Here is a 19,170-nt window from a genome sequence, read left to right as displayed (position 1 = left end):
CTTTTCACATGTACACACAACATGAGTTGTCCTGACTACTGGTTGAAAAAGGCCTCCTTGATCTGTGGAACAGTGGTGGTGCTTGGATGGTGTAGTACATATAGTGTCCACAATTGTCCCTACATTTACCTGTAAGTTACATAGATTTTGTTTATGCTACACCTTGTAATGCCATTTAACAATATGAATGTGCGTGTGTAATTTTTTATACCTATCATGTACATGTTCATACTGTGATGCTTTGATTTCAGGGTCTTACCCAGAGTCACTCTGGCATGCGGACTGGAGGAGCTGGAGTTTGTGAACCAACAATCTCGTAGCCATACACAAAGTGAGTAAAGTAAGTAAGTAAGTAAAGAGTCTTAGAGATGAGAACATATAACTGAGAACATCTGCAGGGCATTGTATGAAGCACAATGAAGGAAAACAAGAGAAACTAGTGTCAGATTTCTCTTTAATAGCAAAACAAGGAGGCACAGCTAGCTAGCTAGCTAGCATACCTGACATACCTATAAATATACCTGCCTCAAAAGTTCAGAAAAAAGACCGTCCAGGTATGGACTTTTTCTTTTCTTTTTCTTTCTTTCTTTCTTTTTTTTTTTTTTCAATAAAACAATGGACCTTCAGTTATATGCTGAGAAATTCTGTACAACTAAAAAGGCTGTTAAAGTCCAGGCAAGGTTTCTGCAATAGACACTGTCTTTTGATAGTTTACTTGTATGACCAAATGTCTGTGCATTCTCATAACAATCCAGAGGGTTTTTAAACACACTGGATGAGAAAACATCCTCAAAGAATGGAACAAAAACCTATCATATGAAAGAGAAACAGGACACACCAGAGGGTGACTGAAGACTGCATCGTGGTAGCCATGAGCTGTTATTTTACGTCAGGATAAAAAATCTTGCTAATATACGGACAGTCAACTCACTGCCGCCTAACCACTGGAGGAAAAAGCAGCAGCAGCCATAGGAAGAAGAAAAAAGTGAGCGAAGAGAAGAAGGGAAGGGGCTGTCTATAGCAATGCTAGACATCCATGGTTAGAGGTTATAAAGCCCCTCTCAAAGTCAACAGTTCAGAAACTCCTTTGTCCTCCTAAAAGAGCGTTTAATTTTTAACGTAAACTTGCACTTAGGTATGCATGAACTTTGGTAAAATCCTGAGACATGTGTATAAAAGGGTTTAATAGATGACGGTCATGTGCTCTGCTGCCGGGTAATGATGTCAGCCCCTCGATCTCATTCCCTCTCTGCTTCTCTTTTAGCTTCTTTGATAGAGGAGGGCCTAATGTAAATTTAATTTGGAGTGATGTATGGCAAGGATGGGTGAGTGAGTGAGAGTGGGGTTTTGGGTGGTGCGAGGGGGTGGCGGGCGGTGGCGGAGGGGAGTGATGGAAAATTAAGCCTGCGAGCAAAGGTGGAGAAGGCTGAACTGATGGTTACGGAGGGGTGAGGAGGTGGGTTGAATGAGCGGGTGACTAGCAGGAAGGGAGGGAGCGTGCTCGGGTGGGGGTCATATAGGGTGTCTGATGTGTCTCTGCGGGGGGAGCAGCTGGATTGGGGTGCTGCCACTCTGCCAACACTGTCTTCTTTAAGCAGGATTAATGACGGTGTACGCATCCATGAATGTGCCGGCCTCCTCATAGTGCACACACACATGCACACGCTCCCATCGCCTCACACAATCTCCATGTCTGATTTATACAGACATGCTCAGCCCCTGCTATGCCACATTTACCCTCAACAATGTGGAGGGGAGGGACGGTTGCTTTTGGTTTCCAACAAGAGGGTGACATCTGAATGGGAGAAGGCTAAACACTCCCTGATCTCGCCTCTTCAAAGACCCCTCTGGTCCTTGTCGCCCCCTTGTCTCACTTTAAATGAAGTGGACAAATGCTAAATCAATGTTTTTAGTGTTTCTCATCACCATCTTTACCCCCCTTTCTTTCACTGTTTCCCGGCAGATTGAGAGGGTATTGATGACCATGACTGTCACGACTGTGGCTATCAAGGTTTTTCGCCTCTTCCCTTAATGTCCCCTGGGAGTTTTCCACACTCACGCCAACAAGGACTCACATTTAAATAGAAGGGATCCTTGAAGGTGTAGTGTTTGCAGAAATGCCCCCACCCTCCATCTATACTGTGTTAATGTTGCAGGAATTTTTCCCAAACATTTTCCTCATGTGCAGCCATCGTGAAGATGAAATCCAGATACTTTCTGTGGACTTAATGAGTTTCTGCAAACGATTGCATAGGAAATTGTCACAGGGTTATTAAACAAAACATGGAAATTGCAATAATTGCATGTTGAGCACAGGTATCGCTTCAGCAATGAAATCCTTGTTCATTAAGTTAAAATTCATTTGGGAATACTCAGAGTGGGAAAAAAAGTCTATCTACTCCGTTTCTCAGTTTTACCAGATCACTTGTGATGTCATTTTCACATCTGACCTATATTTCCACATTGACCGAAACAATGAAAAAAGCACAACTTGTCCAGAAACCCCCAAATTATTATTATTATTTTTTAAATATACTTTTCATTTAATCATTCAAACATTCAAAGAACACACAGATAATTTCAATTTCCCACTGTTGACAGCATGATGATGATGATGATCACCATCATCATCTACAGCTCCACAGACTGCTGTAATGGAGGCAGAGTTGAGGAGGATACGCAGGGGCTGAATGAATAGTGAGTAGTATTCATCAGACCAGAGGGAAGCGGCGGCCAAGATCCAATTATATATATTCATTAAGTGATAATGATATCATGGTCTTTTAACTGAGAAGAAAAGGGAGCGTAATTGAATAATAACAGTTGTACAATCCCAGAGGATTGTAGCCCCCTTCCCTCCCTCCTCACACTCTCACCGCAGCCACACAGACATGGTGACCCCCCTCTAAGGGTTGGGGAGCAGGAGGGAGGGCAGAAAGACTGAGGAGCAAGGATTGATGGAATTCTATTACTCCCTGATAGATTTATTATGAAGGCCCAAGTGGACTCTCTGCACCACTTTGTCACTCACACTAATCAGCTGAAGGGAGGGGCAGTGGCAACTCATGCCCCCCCCCCCACCTTTTTGTGTGTCTCCACCCTAACGCGCCCCCTCCTTCCCCTCTCCTGCCCTCCTGCCCGTCACCAAAGACAAGGTTAGCAGCCGTCTGACAGGCAGACACGGCGGGTGGCCATTCTGGATCCCAGTGAGCCGAGAGAGATCTGTGGCAAATGGGCCAGCTGAGCTCCTCTGACCTCCAGAGTGAGCCCCTCATTTGTTTATTAATGGACGGCCATGTGCAACACCATAAGGTTGGCGTGTCATGCAGAGATCAACAGCCTTTGCATGACAGCCCATTCTGACCGCTTGCTACCTCCCTGCAGCCCCCCACAAGTAGACCCAGAACAATTTGTAAACACTTAGCATGGTGATGAGCCACTAGGTCACGTTCCCTTCCTATTTAGTCTCATATGAGACGACAGAAGGCAGGTGAAGGAGCTTTGGTGCACGTTGGTCATCGTGATTAAATGCTCTTGTAGTAAAAACCTAAACAATTAAAGGATACATACTGTTCTTTTGTTTGTTTGTTTTTTACCCCAGACTCCAAATTATTTTGGACCTGTAAATAATTTTGTAAGGATTTTTTATTGCAAGGACTTTAACAAGGTGACTGCACAATTTCTTGATCCCAGTATGGGACAAACTAGAGAAAGTCGCTATCAGTAGACCTTCAGTATGCTTCTTCTGCATTCTGTTTACTCTCCTTTTGTCCTAAACCACTTACTTCAACAGCTTAAGTCCATGTTTGTGCTCCCAGGAGAGTCCTGTGTGACATATTAAGTCCTTCAGAGACTTGGAGAGTACCTTGTGTGTGTGTGTAAAGTTTGCACATTAGCATGGAGGACGTGAAGCAGAGGGTGTTAAGAACACAGCTGATGTTGTGTTGAAAAAATCAAAGGATACACGTGTTTAATATGAAAGAGTGTGTCAGATGACATATTTTTACTGTGACTGGCTTTTTAGCATGACTCTTGCCCTCTTACTCTCTATAAAGGTGTATTCCTCAGACAGAGTCATTAATACATTTAATAGTTATTAATATACTCTCTCTCTCTCTCTCTTTATATATATATATCTCTCTATATATATAGATATATATATATATAGTTGCAAACTATATATAGTTTGTTTTCATGTACTGTTACTCTAGATGAGGAGGTGTAGCAATGCTGCAGTAAAAGCAGTGAAATGATTTTATGTACCGTGAAAATGTCTAATGATATCTATGATAATCATTAAAAAGCTGTATTTTATATTTTATACTTTTAAATACTGGCAGCAAACAGCAGTGGTTTCCAGTCTTTCTCATACAAGGACGTCAGGGTGATTTATGAACTCCCTTCATCAACCCCACCTGTCATGTTCACCTGTGTTCCCTTGTATTTGTTTTAAGCCAGACCTGAACTTCTCAGATTGGCATTTACCTGTAATTATAATATTAATCTGAACTATTTATACTATTTTATTGCTATTTCAACCCTTTATTCACCGCTTTAAATAGTTGCTATGCCAATCAGTAGGGAATCATTAGGGTTGGGGGCCAACTGTTATCTAAAAAAAACACATATGTGCACAAAAAGACACAAAAACACCACCAACAACAGAAAATAGTAAATCTATGTTTTAGTTAGGGTTATTCATTCAGCCACTTCAATTTAGTATTATGATAAATGATCATTACTTCTCTGTTTTACCATTTTCTATTCCCTTTGGCTATATTTCTATTGTTTGTCCATAACTTTTATTGAACTTGTGACTTTACACCAGTTACTTTCAGTTAAAGTTGTGGAAGGAGCAGTTGGTGGTAACTGGTGGGATTTACCAGGTGGGGAAAGCCCAAGATGGGGTATAGTGATGCTGCGTGGGGAAAATAATCACTTAGAAATAAGTCACAATAATTTTCATTGTGCACGGCAGGAGTTTTTTTTCTTTGTGTACAGACTGTAATCAGCTGGAATGTGCTGCTACTCTGAGAATCACTGCTTTCTGATTTAGCTAACTGAATTTAGCAAGATATAAGCAGATGCTAAAATGCTGTAAATCTAGTATAAAAGATTTGTCGAGTGAATCTAATCAGCATCTTAATTGATGTCTGCTACACTTGTTGTGACCTTACATTGACAATGAACACCACAGCTTGTTCCAGCACAGCACAGCACATTACTGTAAACTTCACCCAAAAGCTGCAAACTAACCTCTGCTAAAAGGCACTAAACTATGTAGTATTTTCATACAGCCTTTCAATAATAAAGGATTAGTATAATTAAATTTAATTTGCAAGACATTTCACATCATGAAAAAAAAACATATAACTTCTATATATAACTGTATAGTTTGTTAGAAATTGGGACATTTTTATATAAGATTATAACTTACTGTTTACCACATGTGACTTTCTGACTAGTCCTCACTTTTGAAATAATCTCTCATCTCATCTCATCTCTTCCTTTCTGTTCTTTTAATATTTGTTGAGATGTTTGAAAAGCTGTATTACAAATTACTCAATTTATGCTTGGTCCTCTTTAGTAGGAGTACCTAGATGCTTAAAGTACAGAGACCACAACTTTATTGACATCTGCACGATGAACACATCACAGTGATGAGAAGGAAAAAGGATTTGCTCAGGGTGGAAAAAGGATTTGCTGAGGATGTAAGTGTGCCCTGGGATGCCAGTACTTCCTAAGCAAGTATCTTGATGCTGCCAGCTGGAAGCAACACCGAATCACTGCACACAGAAAAATTAACTCCCTCGACAGCATTATGCATATCAGATTCAATGATTAACTAAAGGTGCCGAAGGCAGTTCCAGATCCTTTCTTACCACTTTAACCCCTGGTGCTAACAGGTTAATTCACAACTGAAACTTTGCAATTCCATCTTCTTAAGATAGTGTTCATTTACAGCTCAAAAGACGGCGTGTGAAGGCAGCGATATGGCATGACTGGGGAGCTTTAAATCTCCCATGCAGCAAATGGTCTTTTCACCCCTTTTTAGCCACACGGTTTGTCTGCTTCACCTGAATCACGCAATCAGGCAAAGAGAAAAAAATATTTCCACTCTCAAATTTTTTCCCCAGATGTATTTCGAATCTATTTTGCAGCTTGCAAACAGTTTGATTTGTGTGTGTTTTCCATAACTGAATATTTACAAAGAATTATTACTGTTTACATAGTTGATCCATATGGGCTTGAGACATTTCTCATCTATCATTTGTATTAATGTAACCATGTGTGTTTCAGACCACCCCAGTCCTGTACTGGGTGATCATAGCTTGTTTACGCTTCCACTTTATGTGTTTTTGTCTTGCGTAATTATAACCTGACCACAGTAGTAGGATCTCCCATGTAATATCAACATTTAACCATCATCTATGTTTAATATCAGTGCTAAAAACATTTTTTTTACGAGCCTATACGAACTTTGTTAATGTGCCGTTTGTTTGATGTGCATTTGTCAGTTAGCGACAGGCTTTTCCCGAACTTCTCTCGCCGAGCGTCACCGCCTCCCTCGGGTGGTCGTACATTGTCTTTCCACTCGGCTGTTTACACCCGTGTGCCTTTGATATAAACGTCTATTTGTTTTCAGAGGCCTCAGCCTTGTATACCGTGAGGCAAGATAAATATTTTGGAGCTTCATAGGCATAAATAATTGATTTGTGTCACACAGCAAAGCACGGCATCCCCACTTCACACAGCTTATGCAAGGCTTTGTTTTGGGCTGGAATATAACTCATAGGACAATAATGTTTACCCTGGTGGTATTGCAATTAACAGAAGAAAACAGCTGCATACATGCATCCGGGGCTGTGTCAAATTAAAGAGCTATTGCGAACAAGTACAACTCTGGCTTTTGTTTACTTGTGGCGAGAGAGAGTAAACAGAACTGTGGGTGAGGTGGGTGAATGATAAGAGCCCTCTGATGGGAGAGCTGCAAATTGATTCGCACACACGCCAGGATGACTCAGTAAAGTCTTTTCTTCTAAATCAGCTCATTATTACTATTATTATTATTTTGTACAGATTTCTAATCTGTTAATGTCTGTGTCTTTTGTCTTAGTGCCTTTTTCACTCTTTCACCGTCTCTCTCTCTCTCTCTCTCTCACACACACACACACACACACACACACACACACACACACACACTCACATAGAAATTCTCATTACCTCATTAGCAAAGGCAGCTCTCATTTAGCTCTTTAATGACGGTTCTAGATGAATGGGCCTGGTGCTGATCCCAGCGCTGTGACTGGATTAGTGATAATGACTGATCTATAGGAAGTGTGACAGCCTCATCTCAACTCTCCCCAGGTTCTCATCCTCTAGCCCGGGGCCAGCCAAAGTGAGATCCTCAGGCCAAGTCTGGACCTTCACACAGATCAGGCCTTCAAGAAATTACCCCTGCTGGCTATGTTTCAGAAAAGATTAGTCTGTGGTTCGCTCCTTTTAATGTGCTTTTGTATAGAGATGATTTTCAGATCCAGAGTTGGAACTCACACGCTGTCATCAAGCATGGAATTAATTCCAATTTAAAACTTTAAAAATGGCATTATGGATTAAGTTTGTTACTTTTATTGTACCACAGTGTTTGGAGCATTATACCCTCTGTTTTGAAGGTTTAACCTTAGGTAAAAAAAAAATGCTATGACATCTGGTACTGGTTCCTAATATATATAATTTTTTAAAACTCAAAAAACGCCTAAAAACTTTGTGTCAAATTTGAACTAAAATGATTGCAGTTATTTGCAAATCATTAGGGATAGGGAACATATTAACTGTTGAAACTAATAAATGTTATTGTTTTTCATCATGAGCGCTTTTACATTTGACATCAACAAAATGTTATATTTAATAAATCGAGATGTTTAACAAAAAATGTAAAGTTTGTTTAACGCTTACATTACCTACACTGTAAAAAAAGTCAGTAAAATATACAGCAAAACACCGTCAAATTCCAACGGTAATGGAGCGTAAAACCAAAAACTTCCTTTTACTGTATTAAATAGATTGAATAACCGTTAATTGTGAGACTGGATAAAACTTTGTTTTTTACTGTAATAAAATGTTGAAATTATAAATATTTTCTGTGAAAACAAATAAATATGCATACATTTTACAATTACATATTGTAATGTTGAAAATGTCTGAAAAACTTTGATTTTACGGTATTATTTGAGTAAAACTACATCTTTTGGGGTTGTGCACATTGGAATTCACAGTATAAAGCTGTAGATTTTTAAGCAAACAAAAACATTCATTTTTACAGAAACAAGATGTTAAAAAATAGGGTCCACCGTAATAATACAACCAGTACATACCATTAAAAAAAAGCAAATATCAGCAGTGAAAGACAATAAAACTGATAGTATTTTTTTATTTTAAAATTCAGATACTGATATACAGATTAAAAGTTAGGCCTGCAGTATATCATTGTTAACCTTCTGATAAAAAAATCAACAGCAAAAGAAGATGTTAAAAATAAAGTTTATGGTTGTGAATAAAATTGATTTCAATAATCTTTTTTAATTATTATTTTAAAACAACTTTATGTTGTTGTGTTTCACGCCATATTATCAGACCACCTTAAGTGGGTCGGCCTTAAATTTTGAATTTGTGTGATCGCTGTTGATTGGTAGCTAAACTGCTGGTAAACTGTGTACAGACGTTTTACGTTCGAATTGCAGAGAAAAAAAATCTGGTAGCAACATTGTGCAGTATGAGCGAACCATTTCACCAAAAAAAGGGGAAGCAAGGTAAGACGTGGCTGCAGCGGTCTGCAGACGTGACTTCTGATCGAACCTCCTAAAGAAACAAAGAGCGACGTTACATTGCGGGATGACGTCACCTGAAAATGACCAATAGCGCGGCGCGCTGCTGAGCTGTGTGCCAACCGCTCTTTTTTTCATGCAGGAGACTCAAGTTGGCTTCGCTAACGGACACAGTTTTGAACTCGTATATTAGCGCCATTTATTGCTGCTTGGACCACAGCATCTTCGGAATTTGTAGACATCCTGGCAGCTTACAATTAGTTCGAGGTGAGGTGAGTACATGCAACTTCAAGTTATCTCTGTTATAAAAATCCACCAGCCCAGCGTTTATAGATAATTTTAGCAGTTCGTTTTTTATGAGTGAGGTTGTGAATTTAGTTAGCATTTGTGAGTTGAGTTAGCATTACTGTTGCGAGGGAAGCATTGCTCTGGATTAGTTTCTGTATATGGCGTGCTTAATTCGCTAGGGAGGAATTACCAAAGTACATGGAGTTATGTTAACGTGTAATTTCTGTGGTAAGGTAGTTCAGTCATCAAGGGGCTACGTGCTTCATTGTAAACTGCATCGGAATGAGCCACGTAGTTTCTTTCGGTGTATTGAAGCAGGCTGCAAGCAGACATACACCAGGTATGGCGCGTTTAAGGCTCATTTTTACCGAAGACACTGCCCCCACCCATGTCACTGGTGTGGTGGTGGTTTCTTCGTTTACATGTGCAATGGCGATGTGTGAACGTCAGTGTCAGAACTCTAAAGAGTTAATAGCTCATCTGAAGAGCCATATTGTGGAAGGACACGTGGTCACTTGTCCAGTAAGAGGATGCACAAATACCTTTAGAGTTAAATCATCTTTTACTGCTCACATGTCACGTAAACACAGAGTTTTCAGACAGCAGCATTGGTGATTTATATAGAGAGTCTGCATGTCAATCATCATCTGTTCCAACCACATCAGATGACTTTGTACCCTTGATTTCCGAGCCTGCTGCACAGTCTATTACACATGAAGATAACATGGAAATGCCCCCTGAATTCTGTGATCTTTTTCTGAGAAACGTTTCACTATTCTACTTAAAATTGCAGGGTCAGTTTCTACTGCCTGCTTCAACCATACAGAACATTGTAGAGGAAATGCAGAACATGCATGAGTTGGGACAGACATACAGTTTGGGTAAACTTGCATCACTGTTAAAAGATGACACATCATTATCAGAGGAGGACATCAACAAAGTCTGTGAGTCTGTCAAAAGCTATGATCTTTTTTCTGCATGTCATACCGGGCCATTGAGGACAGTGCACTCCAGAGCTCAGATCTTTAAAAAAGCCTTCAACTATGCGGAACCAAAGAAAATATTTTTAGGGAGAGATGAAAACAGAAAAGATAGGTTTGCCTATTATGTGCCTTTAAGAGAGACTTTGAGATGTCTGCTAGAGTCTGATCTGTGGCAGAAATCAGAAGAGCCCTCTACTGAGCCTCCTGCTGATGTTCTGTGTGACATAAGTGATAGTAAGCTGTTTTAAATAAAATGATTTTTTTGGTCAAAACCCATTGACTTAATTGATTTCTATCCATTAACATCTTACATGAAGTATGGGTACCAAATGGTTCCATTGAAACACAGTGTGCTGTCACAATAATGGTGCTGTTAGTTTGGTACTTACGAAACACTGTATAAAAGTGTAGTATCAAGCAAGATCAGCTTCATATTTTAAGACCAAAGGTACCACTTGGTGTAAATTGACCTTTATTCACATTCTTTTATCAGACATCTTGGAAATGGGGGGCAGCATAAGGAGTTCCATTACTAAGGTGCTGCCGGACCTGTCTGCCTCAATCCTTGAAATTGTACTGGAGGCACTACAATCATTAGGAGTGGAGACATCTGAGAAACAAACCAGTAAGTATTATGATTTCATTGCACAATAGCCATGAAGGACTTTCTGTTTTTTCTATTATGCTTTGGCCAAGGTCCAAAAAGTACAATTAATCTATTGTTTGTGATATTGTTTTACAGCACCAAATATGGAAATTTCAAGCCAGGCCAGCATATCGTCTCCATCTGTTTTAAGGTTTAAGGGTGGTGGCACAGCTAAGACCCAAGAGTCTCTTTCAAGGTTAGTAAAGTAAACAGATTCAAGAAGATATTTTACACATTTCTTTGTCGTCTGTCTCTAAATCTTATTTTGTCTTTATTATGATTAAAAAGGTTTGTTTTGTTCCTGCCCTTTTCAGACACTGAATTTGAGCAGAAACCATAAGGATACTCAAAGGACCTGTGACTCTCAGGAAATGGTGAGATTTCAGGTCATAATCTTTTTTTTTCCATTAAATTAATTTTCCTTTTTCCCTTTACAATATTGCTGTTTTGTTTTTGTAAACAGCATCAAATGAGAGAGACAGATGAAACAGTTTCAAGACAATGGCAGGAAAAAAATGCTGAAGATTGAAACAAACCTTGGCTGGAAATATTTGGTATGTGTTTTACCGTAAATCAAATTGTTGAAAAACATTCAGCTACACTGTAACACAGGGAAACTTGATTTGCACTTATTTTGTTACTTTAATTTCTTGTCTCATTATTTTTGTCAGTTATTATTGTTTATGGTGTATGCCCTTCTTGTTTTCCTTCTGAATGCAGAAGGTATCTAGCCAGTCCACAATGAAAGCTTCGTTGCACCCAATGAGTCTTCTGGCAGAAATGATGGCGGCTGGAAGTGATCAAGCACTGATCAAACTTTGTCCATTTTTTTTGCTGCAGAGGGGATCCTGCCAGTCCAAAGTGAACTCCTGATGGACATTGAAGTACTCCTGCAGAGCTTGTATCTTCAACACCATGCGCATTAGAAACTCCACCGAGTCCTTTCCTTCACCAAGGCAGGACCCAGTGACTCATTACTGTTGATAGGTCAGGGGCAGGTAATATTTTGTTTCATGTTTATTCATTCCTCCATGGATTACCAGCCATATATATGGACACATGCTGTATTCTCAAGATCTATGCTGTTTTGTAGGAATAGAGAAAATAATATGTTTAGTCTGTTTTCAAATGGTATGTCAAATTTTCTCATTGTTTATCAGTAATATTCTCTACCTTGGTTGTATATGAGCATCTTTAGATTTTTCTATATTTAGCGGTTGCAAATGTAAAATGTACGGTAAACCATTTATGTTCCTCATATTGTACTGTATTTTTAGCGGTAAAATACCGGCAGCTGTGGTTGCCAGGAATTTACCGTAAAATGTATCTGGTCAAAATAAAATGCTGTAATTTGTTATACAATTTCACTGTGTTTTTTACTGTCAAAGGTTTTAATAAGGTTTAACATATTTCTGTTATTTTTACAGTTATTTACAATAATAGGGTCTATCCTATTACTGTTAAATTAACAACAAATTACTGTAAATATTATTATATTATTACTTTTTTTTTTACTGCAAATATCCGTAAAAAGCTATGGAAAGTTACATTTTTTACATTAAATTGCTGTATAATTGACAAATATATTTGGTTTTTTCTATCATGATTTTGGTAAAATAATACGTTGTCTACCTTAAAAATTAGGGTTACAAAACCAGTATACCGTATTGTCTTTTACAGATTCCACATTTTTTACACGGTATATTCCTGGCAACCACAGCTGCCGGTATTTTACCGTAAATTTGACAGATTTTTTTTTACAGTGTAGTGGTACGCATCACACATAATTATCTTAGTAACATGTAAAAATATAAGCTGAGAGAGGCTGAGACTTTCACAGAGTAAAGATGTGAAGGGGCTTACTTCTTTATGAAAGACCGTGTGCGCAGACAAACAATTTAAGAATGTAACGTTTCTCAGTGCAGAATTGCAAAGAATCTGGGGATTTCAGCTGCAGCCCATAATATCATTAAAGGATTAGTGAATCTACAGAAGTCTCTTTGCAAAAGGTTGAGGCTAAAAAATAATATTAAATGGCCATGATCTTCAGGCCCTCAGGCAACACTGCATTAAAAACAGACGTGATTCTGCATGAAAATCCTTGCACGAACTCAGACACACTCACAGGAAGTGGGTGAATAAGTATAATCGCTGGATTCACGAATACAAGTTAAAGCTACATGCAAAGAAAAATACATATAAACAACATCTAGACACACCACCGACTGCTCTGGGCACAAAGTTGTTTGTAAGGTGGGAAGGAAAACTGTCTTTTGGGGGTAAAGAGGAGAAAGACCATTTGGCTTTTTATCAGTTTACTAATCAAAAGCCAGCATCCATGATGGCCTTGAAGTGCATTAGGGCACATGGCAAAGTAAGCCTGAAACACTAAACAGTATATACAGAAACATATATTTAGTCGATACCCTTCCTTTTCTTTTTTCGATACCTTGTTAAAATGTAATGGCATTTTTAATTTAAAGAAATCTATTTCTGGCTACGTTAAATGTTTTTTTTAATGTAAAGTAACAGTTCAAGACACAAGGGGAACTGAAAGGAAATACATATTAATACAGGCGTGAATTAGTCTTGTTAGTCATCATATGCCCACATACCCACTCCAGTTGGCTTCCTACATATGCATGTTTGAGACAACCAGGTGAACAGTCTGGACCACCAGGCCAGATTCTTTACGCATTTATAATATGTCTGCATGTTGCCCTTCATAGTACTGTGTGCTGAATAAAACACAGTGAGTATGAGTCCATCTTAACTGAGTCTTATCTGAGCTTAGTGTCAATCCCACCAACATGATGCATTTTCAACCCTGAGGCCCCATCTCAGTGTCAGCTGATCCATCAGGGCTGCTGGTCATCTCCTGGCCTTTGCAAACCCTGGGCGTTCAGTTTGAAACCACAGGGGACTGAGATCTCTGTCTGGAATACCCAGCAAGACCACTAAGCTCTACTAAGGCTGAATTAGTTAGGCCTATTACATTCTTTAAGGCAAGTATTAAGACATTATTGAGTCTAACTTGTTAGGTACCACTTTATTTCAGCTGCACTGATTTACTTAGATTGCTCATAATAACCCCTTTGTCTGGAAGCCTTTAGTTTTATTTGTTTTGCCGTTTAACAATATGTCAAAATACAATTTTAGAACAGGTGATTCAAAAGAGCATTGTGCCATTTCATCCGCAAAACATTTTAAGAGCTCAGATGACATGAAGTCAAAATGTAAAAGCAGTGCCAGCAGCTCTGAATTACAGCTTTATGAAATTCTATGTTTTAAAGATTTTTCAGTTTTATCATTAAGCGCAGCGACTGCTGTAGCACAACACTGTCAAGTATACGTAACAGGAGACTGTCAGCGTGGATGGAAGAATTCATGAAATGATGGACTTTGGACTAGCTGTGGCAGTGACCTCTACTTCTGATTTAACTCCTTGTTTCCCTGCGCCACTCATCACTACCACCTCTTTTACTTGCTACCTCACCCAGCTCCACAATTCCCCTGCCTAAAGCAGCCGTGTAGCCTGTTGCATTTTCAGATTCGCACCATCAGCTCTTCTGACCAAACTGGAAAACATGAGTCACCTGGAACCAGCTCTGGTCTTTAGTTAGCAACAGCTCTGCAGTACACAGACTCTCAGGCAAAAATCATAATAAATTTACACTTTCTGGTAAAACCATCAGTGGCAATTCTCTCTCTCTCTCTCTCTCTCTCTATATATATATATATATATATATAGAGAGAGAGAGAGAAATAAGCTACCTTTTGTATTCATGCTAATTTCCAGTCATGCACCTTTCACAAATGATCTCTCTTCATCTGCATAGGAATATTACATTAGTGAAGGATGGTCCTAACTGTCTCGGTGTCTGTATCCGTGTGGGGTGAAATCTTGAGAACTAGATAATGTGATACCCCCCTACTCCCCTCCCTCTTCCTCCTCCTCCTTCTCCCTTCCACGTTACCCCACGGTGTGTGTGCCCAAGGCAGTGGGCGCCCTGGCTCCTGTGACTAGTGGGTTTGCTCCCTTCAGCGGCACCACTCATCTCTCTCTTTAATGTCATTTAGCTGCGGGGTGGCCAGCGCCTTGCTCGCCCATTAATCCCATTCCAAATGCCATAACATTTCCCAAAAAGCCCCTGCTTCTTAAAGCCGATAATTAGAATGTCTATTTAAAGTTCACCACTCTCCCTTGCCGTTATCAATTAAAAGCCGTTTAAAGGAGATTGGTGGCAATAGTCAACAAATTAAATCTCGTCTTCGCTCTTTGACGTTCAGTCTGGAATGCATAATAGGGGTCAAAAACGGCCCTCTGAACATAGAGCAAAATTTGAAATTTCCAAACAGTTCTTGGTGAAGAAGGGTAAAAGCTGCTGTAAGTCACTGTTACTGGCTATCGATGCACTGTTTTGTGAGATTTTTTGGAGTGGCGCTATCATCATGTGATATAATTTGATAAATGGAAAAACAGATGCGTAACGGAGCCAAGCAACGTTATGATTGAGATTATCAAAGCTTGGGCAAGAAGGACACTGAGGTCAACGAACAATAACGCAGTACACAGACAGGACAACTTTTGTAATGGGATCAAATGCTTTGCATTCTTCTCCCTTCTCATTTCCTCCAACAATTGGTACAGAAAAAAACATTATATCTGAGCCAATATCACCCTGTATTCAGTGATCACGTATACTACATTTATTACATTTATGTAATTGAGTATGTGCCCATTATGCTTCTGTTCCACTACTTATTTCTTCATCCCACTTCGTCAAAGTCTTGAGAAAAATCTTTAACAATCACGCGGTTTGTCACACAATTCACACGACAGCAAAGGCAAAATATTGCTTTTAATCCAAACCAAGATAAAGAAACACCGGCGGCAGACTCTCAGAAATGCATTTCATTGAGACTTTCATCCGCGGCCGTCACCTCATTACCGTCTGACGATGACACATTAGCGTTTCGCACACGCAGGAAAAGGATCATTTTCCAGTGGAAGCCCAAACCTTATTGTTGGGAATGTACCATCTGGAGCTCAAAGGGCTTCGCTCCCACATCTATCTTCTCTGGGATATAGCAGGAGTCGGCACGGGGGAGACAAGACTGATTGTTGATGAATTATGTATACGTTTAGCAAATTTTGTTGTTTGTCTGGCATTGCAATGCAGCGTAATCATCAGCGTCAGCATGAAGCAAGTGATCAATTTTAGGCACGCTCTTATTACTAGCGGATTTGACTTTTAGCATTTTGTATTAATAGAGTTATTTTGACATTAAGCCTGCATTTTGCGTCTCCCTTCAATTAACCCTGCAAGATATTTGTTAGAAAAACAAGTTCCCTGCTCATGTGGTAGAATCACAGTCCAGATGAACAGGTGTAAAAAAACCAAAACATATTATAGTATTTAATAAATAACATTTTCTTGGCTGTGTGCAGGGATGCAAAGACCATTATGTTTAATGCTGCTCTCTGGGGCACACAGTGTCCCCTTGTTCCTCCTACCTCCGACAGTGATGTGTTGAGCCTGAGGAGGTGTATCCTCTAATAAAACATTTATATCCAGGGGAAACAGCATGTTCAGCTTCAGTCACAACACAGGCATTGACACCAGGGGCTCTTTTGAAGTGAGCCACCAAGATCTGGAAGCTTTACTAAGGGGGGCCCATTGTTCAAAGGCTTTCCTCCCTACCCATTCCCTCCCCTTGATGCCTAAGTCTCACAATAGTCTGTGGACACTTCAAAAGATGCCCTGCAAAGAAAGAGCTCAGTTTGACCCCCTGCCCACCAAGTGGCAGCTAAATTGAGTGGATCAAAATTTGGGGGTAATTTGTATCATCACAGTAAGTTACTACGCAGCCAAACAGGAAGGTCATGCCTTTATGCTGTGACCTCAGCTCCAGCCCCATAGCAACAAGACATCACTGTAACATCAGTTTCCTCCCAAACATCATTTTGCACTTTCTCAAAATGTTGCCTGGCTGCGACAAAACGATGAGCCTCCGATTGTAGCACGTGGGCGTGCAAAAGGAAGCAAAGTGAGTAAAAGAAGTGTGTGTATTGCTCGTTTTTTCCCCCCAAGTTGGCAATCCTGCTTAGCCTCAGAGATAATGTCTGATAATGGTGGTCTAATGATGCCGGGCTGATTGAATTAGGCCAGAGGTCCAGTGGGTCAGAGCCCTGGAGCCTACGAGTGACTCACCTTCCCCCCGCAGCTCCGCACACACACACACCCTCCTGGGAATGGCAGAGATCGGTGTTTCCCCCCCGGTCCCAGTTTTTACAGCTCAACCAAAATTCTCATGGCGCTAAAATCAATGTTGCCATTGTTGGGGCCAAACGGCACATCCTGACCATGGCCAATGCAAAGAATTCCAAGTGGCAGGGCCTGCTGGCCTGTTGGGCCCTGCAGATTTGATTAGAAGGAGGGCTAACGTTGTTTTTCAAGCCTGTCACATAAAGGGGGTCTTGTTCAGCATCAGGACAATGGAACCTCTAAGTGGCATGTGAAACTGACCCGACTATGTGCAATAATTCAAGCCTTTGATTTGACAAATGTTGTTGTGCCTTCCTCCACATCTGCAAATACCTCCACTTTTCTCTAAATGCTCCTTCCCCCCCGTCTCTTTCTCTCTCTCGTCTCTTTCTCAGCAACAACTGGCTTACACAAGATTTACCTCACCCAATGAAGGGGCAGAAAATCAAAAGAGCAAAAAAAAAAGGACTTTGGTGCAAAAAAGGACTCATTGTGTTGAAGGCAAAATGTTGGGAACGCAGATAAGTTTGGCTGTTTGGCTTTTGTTGTTTGAATTAAAATAAAGGTTTCCTTCTCCGCTGTCACATTGCATTAGCGGCAGCTGCGATGGCTGCTATCAGCCCCGCTTCTGGCTGCAGCTCTGTGTGGAGCGAAGCTGACGGTGTGTGGAAACTAACACAGGCACTGTGCTGTGACCGCGTCACCTGCAATCAGGCCCAGCAGCCAGCTAGATTAATCATGACAGTAGGCAATATTTCCAACATTATTAGAAGAGAAACCTAATATTTTGGGACATCAGGGATCCCGGTGCCGGTGTCCATCAAAGTGAGAGCCTTCATTTAATGCTCCTTGGATGGGTAACCCTGGCACTTAACCCCTTTTAGATATTCCATCTCTCTCCTCTCTTCCTCTGCACACACACACAGACACACACACATGCACAGGCACACACACAAACACATATACAGGCTTATGGCTTATGATGAGGCATCCCTCCCAAACAGAAGTGATGCATTTATTCCCAACACAATTTCTCACTGCCATTACACCATGTTTTTACAAAGCCAAACAAGGAACTGTACACCTATATCTGCCCCGTAACATCAGTCCTATTTGCTGGGGATTGTGCAAAGGGTATGGGGGTTAGTGAAAACAAAATGGACCTGCCACACCTGTGTACATGTGTTATTGTGTTTGCAAGCGAGGGTGTTCGTGCGGCGTGTGCATGTGTGTTTCAGTATCCACTCTGTATTCTTTTCAGGTGTGTGTGTTGTAAGGATTTTTTTTTTTTAGCGGTGTGTCTAGAGGTCCTTATTGCACTTTTTTGTACACCCTTATTCTTTTGTGTGCGTGTGTGTGTGTCCAACTGAGTTTGATTTGATGTGATTGCGTGTGGCATGTAGTGTGTGCAGGTGCTGTGAATCGTAGAGTTCCTAATCGTGACTCATCCCTGCTCTTTTCCCCCATTCCCGGGATGTTTCACCCCTCAGAAGGTCTGTCGATGGACAAGGTGTTTGCATATGGATTAACAAATGCTCAGACTCGGATACAAACACATGCGCACACACTTGTGTGAGATACAAACAAGTCAAAGCGCGATGTGTATCTATATGATGTGGCGTATACACTCGTGTGAGTGTAAGATGTGCTCATACATACATACATCTGGACCTTTTTGGATTTCTTCTTAGAGAACTAAAAACATCACTGAACTAAAGAATAGTGTTTTTCTAAAAGTTGGTACACAAAATGCATACACCCCCCCACCCTCCCACCTCCACCACCCATCTTATTAGATGCTTCAATCACATTACACGCTTATGTACTCCCGTTGAGCAGACGGGGGTTTCTAAGCTGTCATGGGTTTGAGGATGTTCAAATCTAATTTTTCTGAGCACTTTAAGGTCTTCTTATGTGTGTCTGCTTTAAAACTCATTGATAACCTTGGAAGCAGCAGTTAACATGTAGAATCTGCCCTGATTTGTTTTTTTTGTTTTTTTCACAATGGTCCTGGTCCTCTACATTGGTGCTTCAGTCCCGAGGTCCTATAGTTTGCATTTCTAGTTGTCTTTGGGCAACTTAATAAACCCCATTAACTGTGTCCATTGGTACATAAGTGTGTGTGTGTGTGTGTGTGTGTGTGTGTGTGTGTGTGTGTG

General features: G+C 40.4%; 1 long non-coding RNA gene across 3 annotated transcripts; it reads left to right on the top strand.

Annotated features, from left to right (window-relative positions):
• The first annotated feature begins 7,993 nt into the window (after positions 1 to 7,993).
• LOC146688889 (uncharacterized) lies at positions 7,994 to 11,554 on the top strand. Of its 3 annotated transcripts, XR_014916054.1 has the most exons (7): positions 7,994 to 8,810; positions 8,968 to 9,097; positions 10,590 to 10,721; positions 10,839 to 10,938; positions 11,057 to 11,116; positions 11,206 to 11,296; positions 11,463 to 11,554. It is a non-coding gene; the product is annotated as an uncharacterized LOC146688889 (long non-coding RNA). The 3 variants fall into 3 exon arrangements; XR_014916055.1 differs by having other exon boundaries at positions 7,996 to 9,092; XR_014916053.1 differs by having other exon boundaries at positions 7,997 to 9,097; positions 11,463 to 11,553.
• Positions 11,555 to 19,170: the final 7,616 nt, after the last annotated feature.

This window comes from Copadichromis virginalis, linkage group LG17 (genome assembly GCF_057382275.1).
Source record: "Copadichromis virginalis isolate Kocher_CV1m ecotype Utaka linkage group LG17, C_Virginalis_male_GT1.1, whole genome shotgun sequence".
In the NCBI taxonomy this organism is placed as follows: Eukaryota; Metazoa; Chordata; class Actinopteri; order Cichliformes; family Cichlidae; genus Copadichromis; species Copadichromis virginalis.
This window is presented reverse-complemented; position numbering and strand designations above follow the sequence as displayed.